Source organism: Enhydra lutris, unplaced genomic scaffold, assembly GCF_002288905.1.
Source record: "Enhydra lutris kenyoni isolate GAN:26980312 unplaced genomic scaffold, ASM228890v2 scaffoldscaffold24, whole genome shotgun sequence".
Lineage (NCBI taxonomy): Eukaryota > Metazoa > Chordata > Mammalia > Carnivora > Mustelidae > Enhydra > Enhydra lutris.
The window spans coordinates 21,348,413-21,370,022 of NW_019154108.1; the positions used below are offsets into that span (position 1 = coordinate 21,348,413).

Sequence of the window (21,610 nt, forward strand, 5' to 3'; positions counted from 1 at the left end):
GCGTGGGGGATGGGGGGAGAGAGGCTGAGAGAGGGAGAAAAACCCAAGCAGACTCCCCACTGAGCATGGAACCAGACTTGGGGCTCATTCCCACAACCCATGAGATCATAATGTGAGCCAAAATCAAGAGTCAGATGCTTAACCAACGGAGCCACCCAGGCACCCTTTCGATGTTGTGTGTGTGTGTGTGTGTGTGTGTGTGTGTGTGTGTGTGTGTGTTTAATAAACTTTATGTCCAAAGAACAGTAAAATTCATGACATGAGACCTGTGGATATGACAGTGAGGTCCTAGTGAACCAGGAGTCACCATGTAATTCCTAGGATTTGAGCAGTTAGCTCTTCCCTCTATGGCATGTAACAGTAGAGTACACTGTTTAGGGATATGAGCAAACTAATGGATTTCCCAGTTCTCATTTTCCCCCCTTGGTCAAGTTCAAAATGCAATAGGTAGCCTCAAAGCAGTTTCAAGTTCCTGAGACACCACACACGGAAGCTTCAAATTATAGTATAACTGTCTCCTAATAGTGGAACAAACTATCCTGTTGCCAAATTCTATCCGGGCTGCTCAGATTTTGACCCCAAATACTGTTCGTTTGGTTTTAATTCTCTCTGCACCAGATATATCAGGGATAATGGGAGATTCAGAACAAAACAGACTTGCATTTCTGCCATATGATGAATCCAAAACTTCTTTGGAAGCAAATTTTGAAGGCTATTGATTATAAGAAAGAGCAAGTAGGGGAACAATGATATGCCACTCATTATGCAAAGATTTTTACCAAACTCATAAGGGGACTTCTCAGCCCAGTTTCTTCTTTCAGGCAAGGCCACCATTTGAGCTTCATTACACAGTGTTTAATCTCTGTCCTTGAAGATCACAAATTAACTTGCTCTGTGATTTCCTCCCTGTGACAGCCTCTGGCTGTGTTTTTACTGCCTTAACAGCTACTGGCAGTCAGCTTGTCTCCCACATTCACTACAAAGTAAACAGGAATTTAGTCCCAGGGTAATTGGCTGCTCTCCAGTGTAAGAATGCAAGTTATCCATGAGCTTTGTGGACTGGCTTCTGCTTTACCCAGACTGTTCTCACTAGAGAGCACAAGGACAAAAAGAGTTGTGAAGGTTCTGAATCTTGAGGATTATTCCTTTCAAATCTGTGATAACCTGTGATTCTTCTCCCCAACTACTTGCTAATCTTTCCCCACCTCTTCTACCATCTTTCATTTCGTGGTGACTACTGGAAATTTACCAAGGAAGTTGCCATGAAATTATGTACTTTTTTTTTTTTTTCCAGAAATCCAACTCACTCAATAAATACATATGGGTGCATTGTATTTTGGAGAAAGAATATGTTTGCAAAGCTTTTTAAATTAAATCTTCATGAGAATGTGGGAGTAAATGCCAAAGGAATTCGTGAGTACCTAGTTTAATGATAATCCAAAACAAACTTTAAGAAAACAATGGAGAAAAAAACTTGTGGTTTCAAGGATAAGAGTAAGTATTCTTTGAAATTTGAGTTGGTGAATACTAGATTTAGAATTTATAAAAAAAATTAAGAGATTTAAACAACATAAAAAAAGGCAAAAAGAGTCACCCATCATCATGGTTGGGAGAAAGTAAAAGTAAGAGTTCTAGGTCCCTCTAAAGTAGGACACCTAAAAGACTTTAGTCTTTTATCTTACTTGAAAGTTCATATTTTAACACTGAATACCACGCTTTCTAAATTCTGCCATGAAGAATGGCAACTAACTACAAGGCTCCTATATTTGATACTCTAGTCCTAAACTCTATTTGGCAGAGACACAAGCAATTGTTTGAGATTTGAGAAAAAGAAATTGTGTTAATTCCTTCAGTTCACTCAAAGCCATACAGTGAATGGCAAAGGACAAAATATTTAATACATTATGTGCTGTGATTTACTTAAATGTTTATTATTGTTTGCTGGAAATTGGAAAGGAAAAGTTTTGCTTTTTTGGAATATCATTTATAAGTGGATCAATTCTTTCATTTTTTAAAGTTCCTAATCAGAGTGTGGTGTCATCTCTTTCCTTGATTATGGATCAACCTTTGGATTGGCCCCTGCCAGTTGTGTTGAACCTTCTGAAATAGACACATGGAGACTTGGAAAGGTCTGTTTTTAATAGATGTGTGGAGTATCATATTAGTTAACTTTAGCATGCCACCTGCAGCTTTGAAATGCAGTGTATTTTATAGATCAAACACTTGCATTCCAGACACTGGAGCTCTGAAGTTGAATAGGGTATGATTTTTGCCTTCAAGGAGTCCTTGGTCCAGTGGAGAATCTAGTCACACAAACAAGCATTAAAGATAAGATCTAAAAGCGACAAAGATGCATATGGTAAACTACCGTTGAAACACTGACGAAAAAGCAATTTTTCCTGGAAGGGAGATTGGTGAAGTCCAGTCTTGGAGAGAAGGTAAGAGCTGAGCAGGGTCTTGAAGCATGTGGTAGATGGTGGAAGGAGAGGTCGAGGAAGGTGTTTCAGGCAGAGAGGCAGTGTGGACAGAGGTGTGGTGGTGTGAAGGCACATGGGACTTCTGCACAGTGGTGAGGGGAGGATGGCTGGAGCAAGAGGTCTTCTGTGCAAAGGGCATCCGAGTACAAGTTATACAGTTTGGACTTCGTTCTGGAGATAGGAATCTTCAGAGAAAATGGCATAATCAGATCCAGGGGTCATCTGGGATTTTACATGTAGGGAATCCAAGGTTTTATTAAATGCTTATAAACCAACTAAAGGTAGAAATGGATACACATACTGATGTGTATATTTGGGCAATGGATTAGTACAAGCCAATTATTCCTTAGAGATTAAGAAAGTTCTTAGTAACTAAAAACCTTTGTCTTAGGATATGTGAAGAACAGGATAAAACTAACCAGGTTTAGCACGTGTCTCATGAATACCAGCTTGAGCCAGACTAGACCTTTCAGTGGTCAGACCTTTTCTCTTCAGAGCAGGGGCGGTGGCATCAGAAGACCCAGGTGTCAGTTCCAGGGCCTCATTACAGCTGCAAAGCCAGCTGTGCCCTCTTTGGCAAGACACTCGACTTCTTTGGGTCTCAACTGTTTTACCGATAAAAAGGGGGAGATAATTGTATCTATTTATCTCAAAGGATTATGGAATTAAAAGAGCTGAATTAAATTAGTTAAATGAGCTAAATATGAGCAGAATTTTTTGGAAATTGTAAAGTATCACATACAAAAAGGTTTGGGATTATGCTTATCAAAAGTGGAAGTCCATTATTAGTTGATATTATTTGCTATCATCTGATATTTGATTTGATATCGATATTATTTGATTTTATTAGCTATCATTTATTACCATTTGATATTATTAGCTATCAAAAGCAGAAGTCCATCTGATTATCATGCCAATAATGAGAATAATCATTTATTTAAATTATTTATTAGAGTAATTTAATAAGTAAAAAATTATTTATTAAAATAAAAAATTATTTATTAAAATTTTGTTTTGTGGCAGCAGCGCGCTAAGTTCCTTACATATGTGATCTCGTCTAACCCTCATAGCAATCCTGTAAGGGAGGTTTTCACAGAGAAGGAAACTGAGGCTTGGCAAGGTTTAGAGTACTTGAGCAATAGAGTCAAAAGTCAGACCCATGCTTTCCAGACCACAAGGCTAGGCTCTTCACCACTCCTTGTCAATTAGTTTTTTTAAAAATGCTTTGCTTCTTGCTTTAAAGACTGGGCAACTGACAAGAGATCATCCACACAGGGTCATGGCAGAATTACTAAGCTAAAGCTTATGACTATTCCTTGTCACTTTCAGAACTAGGACTCTAGACATGGGAATAGAAAATGTGACCCCTTGCCCTTTATTCCATCTAAGAGGAGCTATTATTGTTGACTACAAATAGAACATGCTGTGAGTTTTTGTCGTCAAAATATGACTCAAGGAAGAATTTAATTTTTTTTTTATTTGTTTATTTGACAGAGAGCTAGAGAGAGAGCACAAATAAGCAGAGCGGCAGGGGGAGGGGGAGAGAGAGAAGCAGGCTCTCCGCTGAGCAGGGAGCCCAATGCGGGGCTCGATCCCAGGATCCTGGAATCATGACCCGAGCTGAAGGCAGCCGCTTAACCAACTGAGCCACCCGGGCGCCCCTCAAGGAAGAATTTAATATGGAAGCCATTTTTTTTTCAAGGAGGCAAAATCATAGTGTTTCAAATTATGTTTTCTATATTTTGTCCTTTAAAGACAACATAGTTCAAGAATAAGGGAGCACAGAAAACCTGGAATGTTTGTTCGTCCCCGTCTCCAATATCTAAAGGTCCAGCTTCCTTTGAAGAGTGAGTAAAGGAGGATCGTTTGTCTCTTTGGGGTCCTTGAGATATTGAGGGAACTAAAAAAAAAAAAAAAAAAAGTACAACTGTTCTTCCATTCGGGTTGCTGAGCATTCAAAGACATTATATAGATTGAAATTTTTCGTCTTGTAGTGTTGAAGCTCCTAAAAGGGTTGGAACACAATTAGTTATACGTAAGATATAGATATATTAGAAACCCTGGCTTGGCTTATTCACTGGGTTAAATTGAATCCAGTGTCTGTTGTTTGTTAATGCAAGTCTTGTAGTATCTCTTAGGGATAATCTCAATGGCTTCTATCCCATCTTTCTCTAGATGGGGTTGATGCTCTAGTAGTGACCCTGGGGACTGGAACAGATGGTCTCAACCAACCATGGTTTCTGCTACCAAGCAGCAGATGGCAGAATTGAGCTTGACTTTTGTGATTCTCACCTGTCTTCCCTGTTGAGGTTGAAGTACTCTCAAGCAGCTCTTTAAAATGTTTTATTTTTTAATCAAAAGTAATTTGATTTGTTTCTTTATTCTATTGGAATCTCATTATGTTGCATACTGTATAATGCCTTTTTTTTAGATTTTATTTATTTATTTGACAGATAGAAATCACAAGTAGGCGGGGGTGGGCGGGGCGGTGGGGGGGGGGGGGGGGGGGGAGCAGGCTCCCTGCTGAGCAGAGAGCACAGGACCCTGGGATCATGACCTGAGTTGAAGGCAGAGGCTTTAACCCACCAAGCCACCCAGGCACCCTGTATAATGCTTTTTTAAAAAGTTTATAGTAACTTGAGTGCATTTCTACCTCTCACTTGGAAGTTTTCTATCCTAACAAAGGGCACCATCCACATTTGTATACTTTTTTTTCTGTGCAATTCCATTAAAATTTTCTATTTACCTTCCCCTTCTTCATGTAGTAAATCTAAAGATGAACACCAGGACATTTTCTCTATATCCTTGAAGTCATTCAGAGAGCTCTACTGGTCATAAGAATACAATGAAAACTCCTACCTCCATAGTATGTGAGAACTCAGGTATACTCTGTTGAAGGAGGAAGGATCCTTTTGGTATAAATGTGGTCTTGCAAAAGCTAGTGTTTTCAAGGATCTACAACTTGAAGCCAAGGAGAGACCTTGAGGACAAACTATAGGAGTTGAGTGGGGAAGAAGAAATGGAACTTTACTAAAACAGGAATCTGAAAGCCAAATACTTGGTGAGAGTACCATGGAAAAAAGCCAGAAGCCAGTGGACTCAATTTTGTTAGGAAAGGCTGGAAAGCAGAAAACGGATATTTCAGAAAAACTTCCATTGGAGTGTATAGGGCAATGACGGGGAGTTTTGTGCCTCCCCAAAAGCAAGAACCAGCTGAACCAGTTTTCCATGAGAACTTCTTGAGTTCATAAGGGCTTAATATTCAATGTCTATTCTAGAGAGACTGTATAACTGAACACTTATTATTTTAGCAATTACTAGAACTTACTGAACACTCTTATCAGCTTAAGGGTAGAATAATGGGTAGAAATAAATTGCAAAAGATCGACACTGAGCCAAACTGAAATAACTTGTCAGTTGGTTTACTTATCCTTGAAATATAGACCTGATATTTCTTCACGCCAAAGAAAATATGTGCTTTGCAACTTGCTGACTGATGAAATATTTTATGAAAGACTCCAGGTAGGAAGGGTATTTGAGGAAATCAAAAGGTGGAAAGCACAGGTATCAAAGTGAGGATAGCCAAACAACTAGAGAATTTTTGTTATGAGACTACCCAAGACCTATTTCTTCAAAATAATTTATATGATAAAATCCAAAATTAATAGTTGAATTATTTTACCGTCCACCCGTCACCTTCCTTCTTTCGTTTTTTCCCCTTTCTTTCTCTTTCTTCCTCTTCATCAATGTCTGTATATTTGCCAGCAGAGGTACACAGGATATTAAAACTTAGTATATGCTTGTCACACTTCCCTTTCCAACATGAGAAGTTGTCTTTCACCAATCAAGCGTGCTGTATGTTTACGCTAAATTACACTTGAGAGAGACCCTTCCTAGATGCTGCCTCGTCTCTCTTTCCCTCCATCCTATCGAGGCAGGAGGTTGTTGAGTCTGATTTTTCAGAAACTGAGGCTCAGAATTACAAGATGACTCGTCGGAAGTTTCATAACTGATAAATGGCTTGAGCTCTGTCTAGGTTTGCATACCTAAGAGCCCACTGGTGTTTCGATTTGAATGTCTTGTTGACATCACAAACTTAATGTGCAAAACAAAAGCTTTCATCTTTCTTTGTCCCCCTCCACAGTTTCTTCCTGCTTCAGTTTTTATCACTCAGTAAATCCCACTTTATTAAACAATTGCTCAACCCATAAACCTAGGAGCATTCCCTGATGATGCCATTCTTTCCTTTTACCTCCCACACCGACCTATCACCAACTCCTCTGGATTCTCTCCTTAAAATATATCACAGATCCATCTTTATGGTGTCCACTCTAGTTGGACACCAGGTCCTCCTACAGTTTTTTTTTAAGCCATTTACCTTTGATCCTATTTCTGTATTCCCACCAGAGTGAGCATTCATAAAATCAATGTCGTCATTGTACTTAGAATCTTTTACTGCCTCGATAACTTACTTCCTAACATGCTCACAAGTCTCTGTGCAATCTGGGCCTGCCCTGTTCTAACCCCATGAACCTCTGTGTTGCTCAGACATGTCAAGCTTGTTCCTGCTTTAAAGCCTTCCCCCTGCTGTTTTCTCTGATTGAAATATTCTCCCCCAGCTCTTTGTTACTTAGTTACCTGGATAACTCATGCACAACCTTCAGTTTAAATGCCCCTTCCTCATGAGCACTTTCCCTAAATTCTCCAATTCAGTATACATCCCTCCTACATTTTAAAATTATACCTTGCTCTTTTCTTTATGGTACTTATTATAATTGCAATTAAATACATTTCTTTTCATGTTCTTTTAGCTCCAAGAAGGCAATGATTGTATCTGTTTTACCCGCAACTATATCCATCCAACTATAGAGTTGGAAAAGGGTTTGGCATAAGTAGGCCCTTGATACACATTTTTTGAAAGAAAGAAAACAAACCAAATCCCAGAACCAAAGCTTCTAATTCTGAATTCAGGGACTTTTCCCCAGTGCTACACTGTCTCTTTGGGGAACCATCTTTATATTTTTACTATTTCTTTTTCAGTTTCACTTTTACAAATTTAAATTTTGATTACCCAAATAAAACACTATTAACTCTTTTATCATTAATATTCTCAAGTGTTGCATTAAAAATTTGAAAATAACTGTGCCCTGAAGGGTGGTCAAGTCAGTGAAGGGAATTGAGGCTCTTACTCTTAAGGCATTAAATCCTCGTCCATATTAGACATTTTCATCCTCCATATCACTTTGTTACCTAATTCTGTATTTTCCTTTATTGCCTCATTCAAGACTATACTTTACAAAGACCTACCAGTTGGTCTTTCTACTAGCATCCACACAATTCAATTCTCTTTTTTTCAAATTCCTTTTAATTTGAGGTTAAGAGAACCACCTTTTCCTTTAACCCATGTTGCACCACAGAATTTAGGAAAGAACAGCTTCCCATATAGAGGAGGCATAAATAGAGGTACCATTTATTAAGGAGAAGCTATGTAACAAACACAAAGCATACACCACCTCAACCCTCACAGTAATTTTGGAATGGAGGTGTTATTGTTTCTATTTGTAGTAGTTACCTACTGCTGTGTAACAAAGCCCCCCAAAACTTAGCAGATTAAAAACAACACACTTTATTTAACTCATGGCTTATGTGTGTCAGATATGCAGGCATGGCTTAGTTGGTTCCTCTGTTTCAGTGTCTCTAACATGCTGGACTCAAGGTGCTGGCCAACAATGCAGTCATCTCACATATCATCCAGGGAAGGGTACATCTCCAAGCTTCCAGTAAATTGTGTTTCCACCTGACATGGCTATTAGCAGGCCTCAGATCCTCACTGGCTATTGGTCATAGATAGGAAGAGAGGGAGAAAGGGAGAGAGAGAGAGAGAGAGAGAAAGAGAATGAATATGGGAGTTATTGTCCATAACCTAATCTTACAAGTGATATATCATGACTTTTGCCATATTCTCTATTTTATTCATTAGAACCAATACACTAGGTCCAACCAACCCATGAAGGGAGGAGACTATCCAAGGGTATGAATACTAGAAGTCATCACTGGTGGCTATCTTAGAAACTGCCTACTGCACATTGTACAGACAGAGAGATAGAGTGACAGAGATAAGTTAATGGTGAGACTGGGAGTCAAACCCAAGTGTGTTTGACCCAAAACCCACATACTTTCCACTGCATTTTGAGGCTAGATGGTGTTCAACAAATGATTGTTGATGAAGATGATTCTAACATCACAAATTGGTGCTTATAAAATAGAACCAGGTATTTTCCATACCCATGGACTAAACTACTAAACTTGGCTATTCATTTAACAACGGCCTACCTGTGTTCTGAAGAAATGTCTAGTTAGATCATCAATAGAGTAGAAAATCATGAGCAACAATGCAGAGAGCACAACCTAAGAGCAGGGACGATGACATGTATGAGAGACATCTAATTATTACTATAGAATCATAAGAAGGCTGGTATGGCTTCTGTCCAGATAAATACTGTTGAGAAGGAGAAAAATTTTCTCTGCTCTTTAGATTCTTAGGCTGGGAAATTGATGTAAGATTAACAGGAGAAAAACACATTTAATTCCATACATGTGGGAGCCGCATAAGAATATGACATCCATAGGCAATCAGGCAGTTGAGGTGTATATGCTGTCCTAAGCTAAGGAGAAGGAGGTAGAGGTCTGAAACTTCAAAGGGAAGAAAGACAGTTAATATGAAAATAGCAAAAGCAAATGTTTGGTAAACGAATGTTTGCCATGCCTTGCAGAGACAATGGGACACAGAATTTGATCTCTAGGCCCTGCCAAGATTTCCCCCAGCTTACCACACTTAGTTTACGCTCTGTAGTTATCTCTGTTAGTAGTTCTCTCCCTGGACCAGACTCTTTTAAAGTCTGTTAGGCACTTAAGGGGAAGGTAAAAAACTCTTCTTGAGTCTTTTGGGTCTTGATTGACTTAGGCAAAGTAATCCACATGCCAAAGTGGCACATTTGGGGGAGGCTCATTTTGAACCCCTCCAATGATAAATTTAGTCAAAGAATTATTGGCTCAAGTATTCAAGTATCTAATAATTTCACAGATTCCTGCTTGTTTATAAATAAGTCTCCTAGGCCTAAGATTATTTCTTTTATTCCTACTTTCTTCTGTTTGATTTTTGAGTCCTGTCCATTGTGCATTTTCTGTACCCCAGTTTGGGAATAACTAATAAAGAAAAGTCACTCTCACATAATTCATTCTTGCCTTTAAAAAAAATCTTTGTTAGATTTGCTCAGGTAGACAAAGGGTTGATTTAAAAAACTGTTGGATACTGAGTACCAGAAGGGACAGGGAATGGCAGGCAGCCTAATCTCCACCCCTTATGTGCCTCTCATTTCTGTCTCTCTGACACTACTCCCAGCGGCTCTGGTGGGGTAAATCGCCAAACTCTTCTTCCCAGAGGTATTTGTGGCTTGAACTCCAGACATGAAAAGACTTTAGATCCTAGGTGTAAAGTTTATTCTTCAGATCATAAAGCTAGTCTGGAGCTGCAGATTTATGTCTGGCTATAAGAACGACTTGCTGAAATAAAATAGATGTGGCATTGTTTGACGTCAACTAGGTGGTCACTGATTGTCATGTACATCTGGGCATCCTCTTCTTTGGATTCTGGGGATGAGGACCCTAATAGGGCAGCATTTTCTCATTTTACAAACTTTCTCCTAACTCTTTTTTAGAATAAAAGTGACAAGAAAAGGGAAGACTGCATTTTTAAAATCAACAATATTCTTGTCTACAAACAAAAAGGTTTAGAAAAATATGCTACTTGGAATGGGCAGATTCTGAAGCTTTTTAAAGCTTCTTTGAATTCATTACAGGTCACAGTATATAAGTCCCTCCCCAAGAAACTTGGAGAACAGTTTGATCCCCATAATAACCCTTCAAAGTTATCCTCTCAATGTCAAACTGCAAAGAAACTGCTCTTATCAGATCCACTGAATGGTTTCTAGATTATAGAAATAGAAGAAAGGGCAAGGATTTCGTGCTAATCTTCTATTTAAATCTCTTCTGGAAGAGATAGCTTATGTGTAAGTGAAAAGAAAATTAGTGCCTTTTTCTGATAAGTGCCAAGGTACATGAGCCCTTTGTCAGTAGTAAAGACCAGAGAAACGGGATAACCACAGCCAGCTTGACGGCAGGTAACCAGCCCTGTGTAATTTGGCTTTCTTTGAATTTTCCTTTCATAAAACTGCTTTTAAGAAGCAGCCCAGCAACCGTGCCGCTAAATTGTCTGGGCCTTTCTTTCTTGGACAAGAATGACTTCCGATTCATGTGACAGTCATGAATAATAAGGGAACACACTAAGTATCCTTAACGCCCATGAGGGCACTTTATCAAATAGCTTTACAGATCATGATTAGGTTGGGTCAAAGAACATCTTTTCTTTCTCTGCTCGGTGAACATTCAGTGGTATATGAGATACAGTTAGCTCACAGGCAGTGGGGCTTGTGTAATTCTCAGCTTTGGCCCTAATATTCTTTACATTGCCAGAAATCCAGAACTCCCCTGCTGACCAGAGTTCTTAAAAGACACAAGTCACACTGGAAAAACTTTGATGTCTGATCCACCTTTCTAGAAGGTACACATATATGTCTCTTGTAAACACACACTCACACACACACACACACATCAAATGAGAACTGTAAGTATTGCATTAACATAATGTTTACATGCCTCACTGAAACTGCCCTAATGAATTTTAAAATGGGAAGAGAGTTTGGACACACAGCCAAAGAAATGGTCATGTTTATGAATACATCACCTAATTAATCCCACAGTATTTAGGTGAGACTGTCGGCCTGCTAATTAGTGGTGAACCCCACTTGGACTCCGCAGGCTTTTTTTTTTTTTTTTCCAGCAGGCTTTTTAGTTATGGGCACAGAAGTGAACTTTGGATGATTTAGGCGGAAAAGAGATTTATTTAGAAGATACTGTTTAGCTCACAACACCTTCAGAAGGGCTGGAGAATCGGGACCAGAAAGGGGTTGGGAGCAGGTGACAGCGGGCAGCAGACATCGTCATGTTTCCCAGCCCAGGCCTGTGAGGTGGTATCTGGACTCTATGGGGTATGTGAGGCTGGCGATACCACTTCCCTTGGAAAACTGTGTTCCATTCTGGCCTCTCTCTGCCACCAACGTGCTAGAACCACCAGGGTCTCTGCTTCTCAGTGTCATGGTGTCCTAATCTGAAATGTGAGTGGGGAAACCGAAGTTACCAGGGGCCTGGGTTAGTATCTAGCTTAAGACAAAGGGACATTCTTTAAATACAGAAAGGGTTTAGATGATTGGAGTCTGAAACATTGACAACCACTGTACCAGGCATCCTGTGTTATAGTTTGCCAGAGCATATTAAAAGGCCACTCCATACTTTTATAATAGTTCACTCCACAAAATCTGTAGAGCCACTAGAGGGTCCTGAGCATAAAACCATGACTTTGGTAACCTCTATCTTTCAGGATTTCACGGGTTATCAAAGCTGTACAGATATAAACTATAATAAAATAGGACCAACCTAGTAACACAGTGTCTTAGTCCCTTTGGGCTGCTATAAAAACGGAATACCAAAGACTGGATGGCTTATATAACAAACACTTACTTCCCACACTTCTGAAGTCTAAGAAGTTCAAGATCAAGGTGACTGCAGATTCCTCGTCTGATGAGGGCCACTTCCAAGTTCACAGATAGCATCTTTTCTTCATCTTGTAGCTCACGAGGCAGAAGGGGCCCAGGAGCTCTCTCGGGGTCTCTTCCATAAGGGCACTGATCTCATTCGTGAATGCTCCATCCTCATAACCTCATCATTTCTCAAAGGCCCCACCCTCTAATGACAATGTCATTGCATCAGGGGTTAGGACTTAACGTATGATTTGGGGGTGAGGGCACAAACCCTTGGTTTACAGCATACTGGTATGAGCAAATGTCTCAAGAAATTTGCCTCTAATCTAGTAAATAAACTATATTCTTCCTGCTCCCCAGGAAATTAAATAATTCTAGAATAATTTAATGGGTTAAAGTAAATTATTTAGTTATTTGTCTGCTTGGTGGTAGTTTAGAAGTTTTTCTAACAAAAAGAAAACAAAACTAAGAGGGACAGATTATGTTGTATCCTTACTGGAAATAAACTCATTTTTGTCTCCAGTAGAATAAACTTCACTATTTTTTTTTCTTCTTGTTCAATGGACATTTACAAAGCCAGAATACTGACTTCTACTGAATTTAACTTGGTTTTTAAAAATACTATAAATTTGGACTTCGTTAATTCTCGTTATGAACTTCAATAATAAAGGTTAAAAGCAACTTTTCTTTCCTTTTTTTCTGTACAAAACTATATGCATAATAAAGCTTTCATCAGTTGTGGTCTTTGCCCAGACACACTTAAATTAGGAACAATTTAGAAGTAAGATCAGACATGTTTTTAATACATTGAAAAGAAAAAACATTTTGTTTACTTAAGACTGACCCATGGGAAAATTGTGAAGGGAAGTTTGTTCTCGGTGCCACTGCCCTCCCACTGGCCCTGGCCTATAAAAGCCTTCTCTCCCAGCAGGCGCCACTCTCCAGAGCCCTGTGCTGTGGGCTTGACCACCGCGGCTCCAGGGCTTCCTGTCTTATGCAGTATTTGCTGCTGTTGCTACCATTATTTTTATTTAACCAATTTTGTTTTTCTTTCTTTTTTTTTTTTTAAGATTTTACTTATTTATTTGACAGAGAGATTACAGGTAGGCAGAAAGGCAGAGAGAGAGGGGGAAGCAGGCTCCCCACTGAACAGAGAGCCCAACTCGGGGGCTCCATCCCAGGACCCTGAGATCATGACCTGAGCCGAAGGCAGAGGCTTAACCCACTGAGCCACCCAGGTGCCCCCAATTCCATAATGTTCTCTCCTGAGCTGGGCTTAAAATGGTATTTAGCTGAAATGATAAACATAATAATTTTGTGATAAATACAAAGTGGGGCCCACAGGGGAGCTCCTTAAAGTAATTATGCTCAGTGCTCACTCTTCTGTCTTCTGATGATAAGAGGTACCATTTCCTGAACGTTTTGACAGCTTGCAAAACCCTTTATGATTCTTATGCCAATGTTGATGGAAAAGAATTTCACTGATGCTCCCTTCATACAGATTCATGAACATTAACAGGACTTCTTTGAAATCCCGTAGATGTGGCTGGGTTTTAAATGTACATCAATAGGCTCACAAAGAGATGTATTTTCGTTAAGGAATAATTTCACTTCTGAGAACTTGCGTGTTTTCCTCAAAGATAAGATTATTCATTATAAACTCTAAGTCTGTATATTCTTCTTTCTTTCCTTGATTTCTCGGTCTCTCCATTTTTTTATTTTCAGTAGATCTCTTTCCATTCACTTGCATCTTTTCTTATTTTATAATTCCTTTCCTTGGTATCTATAATGGCATATGATGAGCCAAATTTGAAGTAGCCATTGGCAGATCAGTTTAGTTTTTATAAATAGGCAGTATCCTGTATGTCCTGGATACCAAAACAAACAAAACAAACCAAACAAAACAAACAAAAAAAAAACCCCACAAAACATCACAACACACAAAAAAAAAATTCTAGCCTGTGCAGTGAGCACTAAGGAAGAGGATGTGTATCAGCTTCCTAGGGCTGCGTTCACAAATGACTACAAACTGGAGGCTTAAAAACAACAGATATTCTCATAGTTTGGGAGGCTAGAGGTTTGAAATCAAGGTGTCAGCAGGACCATGCTCCCTCTGAAGGTTCTAGAGAAGAGCATTTGCTTGCCTCTTCCTAGCAACTGGTGTTGCTGGCAGTCCTTGGCACTCCTGGGCTTGTAGATCCACCCTGCAGTCTCTGCCTCCATTGTCACATGGACCTGTGCATGTCCGTTCTGTGTCTCTTCTCCTCTTCCTGTAAGGACACCAGTCATTCTGGGTTAAGAGCCCATCCTACTCCAGGGAGACCTCATTTTAAACACAACTAACAATGTCTGCAATGACATCTCTTTTCAAATAATTTCTGAGGTTCTGGAGGTTAGGACCTCACCATGTCTTTTGGTGGGGATGGGCTGGCCGGGGCAGGGTGGGTGGGACCAATTTAACCCATAACAGGGTGCTAACAATTGAGTTAACATGAATTTTCCTTCTTATTCCTTAGGGGTTTGAGTTGGTACTGCCATTACTTTTCTAAAAACACACATATGAAAAATAGCCATAAAATACAAGATCTCTATATTGGGGGAAAAAAGAGTGGGTTCTTGAAAAATTATTTAATTAGTATTTACTTATGCCTGGAGCTGGATATTGTGGAGGAAGATACAAAAGAAATAAAACTGCACCAACATCACCTGGCAACAGGTTAAAAATGCAGATTCTCAGGATTCACCTGAAGAACCAAACTTTGCATTTTAGCAGACCCCCCCAGGCTGCACTAAAGGTCAAATCCTCCCTACCCCCAGTGCAGTGATTCTTAAACTCTGTTGCATATTAGAATCACCTGGAGATCTTTGAGAAAATCCCAATGCTCAAGATACACCCTATGCAGATCAAATAGAAATTTCTTGGACTAGGTTCTAGGCAACAGCATTAAAAACCCAAACAAGCCCATGGGATTCCAATGTACAGCCATCACATTGCCTCTCAAACTCTCATGCACATACAGATCGCCTGAGCCTCTTGCTAAAATGCAGATTCTGATTCCTCAGGTCTGGGGTACAGCCTGAGAATCTGCACTTTCAACCAGTTCCTAGATGGTGCTGGTGCAATTTTAGGTCTCTCGTTTCCTGAGCAGCGCTTAACTCCAGGTACAAGTATATGCTGATTAAGTAAATTAAGTATTTTTAAAAAGATTTTATTTATTCATTTGAAAGAGATCACAAGTAGGCAGAGAGGCAGGCAGAGAGAAAGGGAGAAGCAGGCTCCCCGCTGAGCAGAGAGCCCCATGCGGGGCTCCATCCCAGGACCCTGGGATCGTGACCTGAGCCTAAGGCAGAGGCTTTAACCCACTGAGCCACCCAGGTGCACCAAATTAAGTATTTTTTAAAGGCAAAATTGTCTAATTACAGAATTAGTAAATATTTCAGATTTGAAGGAAGAAATAGTCTCTGGCAGTGTTTAATTTGTAAGTACTTCAAAGAGGTTTTTTGTTTTTTTGTTTTTTTTTTGTTTTGTTTTGTTTTTTTGCTTCAAACTTGAAGAAGGCAAAAACACTTCAAACAAGATGTCTTTTGTTTTCTCAGGATTCTCTATGAGAAAATAGACTCAATAAAAGATAACAGCCTGGGTTGTTTTCCTGTTCCTCTTACACAGTTGCTTCAAGTTTCTTTATTAGGTTCCCTGAGTACAACACTCGGGGATCGTTCCCAGAGCGTATTAAGTTCCTGTGGAGTGATTATTTCATTACGACCCATGTACACAGACCAATGGTTTGATAAACAACAGATCACCTCAGACTATTAAGGTTCATGGCACTAATGTGCTGTTTTCTGTTTCATTGGAAATACATTGCAGGTTTGTGTGAGAGATGCTGTTTGGGATAAGAGCTATAGGATTTCTCAGTCTCTGATCAAAGTTTAAAACGTTTGAGTTGATTAAAAGCAATACTTCTTTAAAACAAAACCCATTGCAGGCAGTCACAGACTTTGGTGGGCTATATCTGTTTTTAGACATTCTAGAAGTGAGAGCAGAAAACTATAAAACTCTCAGTGCCTGTGATTCATTCTTACTTCCTTCACTCTCACTGCTCCAAACCTTCATGTCTCTTCCTGTTTCTTCCCCCGCCCCCCGTCTCATTCATTTTTAATTTTTAATTTTTTTAAATTTTATTTATTTTGTTGTCAGAAAGAGAGAGAGAGCACATGCGAGTGCACGAGCAGGGGGAGTGGCAGACAGAGGGAGAAGCAGGTTCCCGGCTGAGCAAGGAACCCGACGTAGAACTCAATCCCAGGACCCTGGGATCATGACCTGAGCTGAAGGCAGATGCTTAGCCAACTGAGCCACCCAGGTGCCCCTCTCCCCTCATTTTAAAGGTACTTCTGCTTTAAATCTGCCTTAAGTCGACGACTATGTGTTTCATATAGGTTTATAAGAGATCCAAACTTGATCTAATAATAATCTGCTCAGTCCTGTGTGTTCAGATACAGCCCATACTTTGTATTCTGTCAGTTCTCCCCCCTCCTCAATCTCTCCCTCCATCCCTCAAGGCATTCCTCCAAATTATTCTGTTTGTCTAGGTACTGACATCTGGTATTCTATCTGTTCTAAGTACTGAGCACAGAGCTTAAGTACATTGTGATGAATAAAACACACCATTCCCTGACACCTTTCTGAGTTTCCCTTTTTACTGAACTCCACATGTACTTTTAGTGAGTACAGTGTCATTTAGGATTAAATTGCTCTTTAATTTTTTTCCTGTGAGTTATTTTTGAATTGCTAAGTAGATCAAAGGCTTGTTGAAGATTTTGCACTGATGATATTCATGCAGAAAATGCATCCCTGGACTGCTGAAGAGGCTCTGGAAAATGACAGGGGGCACCTGTTCTAACTTTTAGGGTCATGGAAGGTTCATTGGAGAAGACAACATCTAAGGGAGTAGGATGAGTGGGAGGTAGTCAGGTGAAGAATGGAATAGGGAGCATGGCAGAGTGTCAAGTCCTATTTCATGTTCAAGGAGAGGTATCTGCAAAGAGAAGAGAAAGTATGGCATGTCCCAAAAGTTGCACGAATAGTTCAGAATCACCAAACATTAACTGCAAGAGGGTAGATGTGAAAAAGGAGATAAACCGTAAAAAGCATGCAGGGGACAATATGAACAGAACTTGTATGTCAAATTGTGCTATAAGCAAAAATTCTACAAAGTAAAAATAAGAGTTTGCTGGTTTTTCCAACAATTTTACACAGCCAACAAAATGCCATGAGGTAATAAAGAAGATGGGGTGTATATATATACAATGGAATACTATGCATCCATCAAAAGAAATGAAATCTTGCCATTTGCAATGACGTGGATGGAACTAGAGGGTTTTATGCTGAGCAAAATATATCAATCAGAGAAAGACAATTATCTTACGATCTTTCTGATATGAGGAATTTGAGACGCAGGGTGGGGGTTGTGGGGGGTAGGGAAGGAAAAATGAAACAAGATGGGATCGGGAGGGAGACAAACCATAAGAGACTCATAATCTCACGAAACAAACTGATGGTTGTTGGGGGGGGGGGAGGGTAGGGAGAGGGTGGTTTGGTGATGGACATTGGGGAGGGTATGTGCTATGGTGAGTGCTGTGAAATGTGTAAGCCTGACGATTCACAGACCTGTACCCCTGGGGCGAATAATACATTATATGGTAATAAAAATAATTTTTTAAAAATGCCATGAGATAGACCAAAGACCAGGGAGAGTTAAGGTGGGCTTGATAGCAGAGATTGAACTGTGGGCTGATTTAGATAGCCTGAGGGGAGAGTGACAGCACTTCTGGCCAGGAAGCCAGCCTGAATAAAGGCCAGGAGTTTGTAGTCATATGGGCCTGCCTGGTACGTGGATTTCTGCTCAAAGGTAAATGACATGCAGATTTGCCTTATGATACATTGTCATGGCTGAAGCAGGAACACCAAACCAGTGACTGCCCATTCAACTACCCATTTCCTAGAAGACAAAATTATTCATTGAGCTTGGATGTCCATTTTCTTAAGTCACTGAATACCTTTTCTTCTCCTCTTCATTACTTTTTGTTAATAATCATTAGTGCTGACATCATTCATATCCAAGCCTGCAGCTACATAGACCAAATATATTTTACTGAGAACAGTGCGTTATCTATTGAAATAACAATGATCTTCCTTTATCTATGTCATCATCTCTTTGGGTCTCAAAAATATCATCATGATCATTATTCTTACTCCTATGCTTTTTTTTAGATATTATTTTTAGACAATTTTTTAAAAGATTTTATTTATTTATTTGACAGGCAGAGAGGCAGGCAGAGAGAGAGGAGGAAGTAGGCTCCTGGCTGAGCAGGGAGCCCAATGCAGGGCTCGATCCCAGGACCTTGAGATCATGACCTGAAACGAAGGCAGAGGCTTTAACCCACTGAGACACCCAGGTGCCCTAGATATTATTTTTAAAGTTCTTTTTATATTCAAAGCTCTGTGGTAAGTGCTTTATAAGTTTTAAGAGACACAAAGCATTTCTACATGTCTAGCATCCCTTCCCTTGCAGAAGGAATACATCTCTTTTCCTGTGTGTGTGTGTGTGTGTGTGTGTGTGTTTGGGGGAACCAGCCCTTCTTCACTTTACCTCCACACAGTCCATTCTATGTATCCACACCACTGCCCCTCTTTCCCTGTAGGATTTGCAGTGGTGGTAGCCATGGCCTGGATGAATGCACTGGTGGGCACGTATCCCAAAATGGACCGAGCCATGCCAGGGCCTAGATTCTTGTTGGAGTGTTTGGAAAAGATGTGTTCTCGTTTTGCTGGGCTCCTTGAGTGTGAGAGCCATTGCAATCTAAGGTTGACCAGACCAAGTGGCTCCCATGAGAAGAGGACCTACCTAACAGTGAAGTCAACACATAGGAAAGCAGAACTAAGAGAAGGAGACGGAGCAACAGCATCCTCAAGACATTTAAAATGTGAAGCCAGCCGTTTCCAAAGGGAGCATTCCTCTGGGCCTTTAGTTATGGGGCTCAAGAAATTCCTGTTGAGTTAGGCTTTTGTTGCGGGTCACAGTTTGTTTGTTTTTTTTTACTAAAAATCTCCTGTGTTTAACCACCAGTACTTCCAAGGATGTGTCCTGGTGAAACGATGTGAGTAATTTAAAGTAGAATCACTCTTCACCTGCCCCCTGCTTCCACCACAACTCTTCTAGGACTCACAGGGGTGATTGGGGTTTTGAGGCACTTTGGATCCAAATCCCAAACAACACAGCATCCTCGCTCTTTTCATTTGAAACTGGTGAGCAAACCCTTTCCACCACTAGGTGGGAAGCCTGCTCTTACCAAAAACAGTTTTGCTCAATTCTATTCAGGGCTGAAACTGATTAAATGGCCCCCTCCGGTGGTGAGAGCAGCCGCTATGTTCTCCTTGAAGAAACTTCCTTAGGTGGGAGACCTGAGATGAACCTTGTGGACTGAGACTTCACAGTCTCCTAACACTTACTGTGTTGATAATTGCACAGCTGGAAGGCAGTGACAATGGTGGGACTCGGGGCACCATTCAAGAAATCTCCAGTTTGACTGACTTCTAAGTACAAGGACGGAGTTCCTTATATCCTGGGAGCGTTCCTTCACAAGGGGAAGCTCATGAAGTAAGGTTTTCAGGAGTATACACGAAGCAAAACAACCCTAACACAGTAGACTAGCTAATCTCTGGTCATTCTCTGTCCTGCAGAAAGGCAAGATTCAAATGGACATAGTATACCAGAAGAGCAAAAAAATGCAGGCTCCTTGAAGTCCCTACGCATTTGGCCTAAATGCTTCCTGGCTTGTTTTTCAATCAGCTGATGTGAATGACAAGTTATAAATAATCAGGCGACCAGCGTGCCTTGCACTACACAGAGATGACCTTTATGTTCCCTGTACGTCTATTCTAGTGGTCTCTAGGGAAGCTACCTGGAATTAGAAGAGAGTTTACCATGGATGTTAAAAATAACTCTCCTTCTTTTCCCTCTTAAATGTGATGGCACTTAGTGATGCTACAGTTCTTGAGATAATGTTTTAAAAATATTTTCAGAAATAATAACTTTTCATTTTGTTGTCAGATTGGCAGGGCCCAACTCCTGTAAAATTACTTGTTGAGTTTGAAAAAGTGACTTTGTAGATGTCACTGCAGTGTGAATTCTTGGTTTTTTAATCTCCCTCTGGTTCTAAAATTACGACAATTTTCTGAAACTGTTTGTGGGAGAGATACAACTCACACCAAATAGGTACCATTCCTCCTTCTCTTTTGGAAATGATCCTCTGGCTTTGAGGTATCTGATTTTGGGGATATTTCTGTCTGCCCCCAGCTGGTCCTTCATCTTCAGCAAGTAGCTTAAACATGGCCCACCCCAGTGCCCTGTCCTGGGCTCTCTCCCCAATACACACCCTCTCCCTGGGTGATTGATTACATTCAGCCTCGCAGCTCTGCTTAACCATTCATACGGAGTCCTAACTTCCAGATCCATCCATAAAGCTGACTTCCAAACATCTACCTGAATGTCTCATGGAGACTCTAATGTAGTAAAACTGAAATTAGTGTATTTCCTCCTACAACCTAGTTCCAGTTCATTTCATGTTATCAAAACCTGGGAAATATACCGGGATCTTTCCTTTCCCCCTCCTTCCTCAACCAACTCATCACTGTATGCTATGTTACCTGCTCCTCTGATGTATCCGGTATTTGTCCCCTTCTTACCATCCTAACTGACATTGCCCTCATTCAGGCATTTGTCATTCTTACTTGAACTACTCCAAGAAATCCCGCTTTGAACTCAACCTACATGTTATAGCCAGAGTGACTTTCCCAAAAAACAAATCAAATCATGTTCCTCTCTTCTTAACATCCTTCAAAGGGGTTCCGTTTCATACACATACATTTAAACTCCATACACAAACATTTAACCATTTATACAAGACCCTTCACATCTGGCAAACGACCACCTCTCTGGATGAGTTGTCCATCGCCACAACAATGCTGTGTAACAATCAGCCATGAAATCTCAGAGACATCCTTAGGAAACATTTATTGCTCTCTTGTCTGGAGTGGTCTGCTGGGTCAGTTTCTTTATCTTGGCTGGCCTTGGCTGGTCTAGGGCGCACTTCACTGGAATGACTGGAGCAGTTTGGCTCTGCTCCCTGTGTCCCTTGTCCTCCAGCAGGAGAGCCTGGACATGATTTATGGAGATGACAGAGGTGCAAGAGAGAGCACACACAGAAACATGCAAGGTTTCTTGAGGCCTAAGTTTAGATTTGGCACACTATCATGTCTGCTGAATTTTATTTGGCAGTAAATGTTATAAGATTGGCCCAGATTCAGAGTTCAGAAAACAGATTCTGCATATTTAATGGGAAGAACGAGGGTGGGGGTGGGGAACTGGAGCCTTCACTGTACTCCTCATCTTTGTCTTCACTGTTCTGTGCCTCTAA

The 21,610-nt window shown here is 40.3% G+C and overlaps 1 pseudogene; it reads right to left on the bottom strand.

Moving 5' to 3' along the window:
- Positions 1–18,857, bottom strand: part of LOC111150693 — a 116,401-nt pseudogene extending 97,544 nt beyond the window's left edge.
- Positions 18,858–21,610: the final 2,753 nt, after the last annotated feature.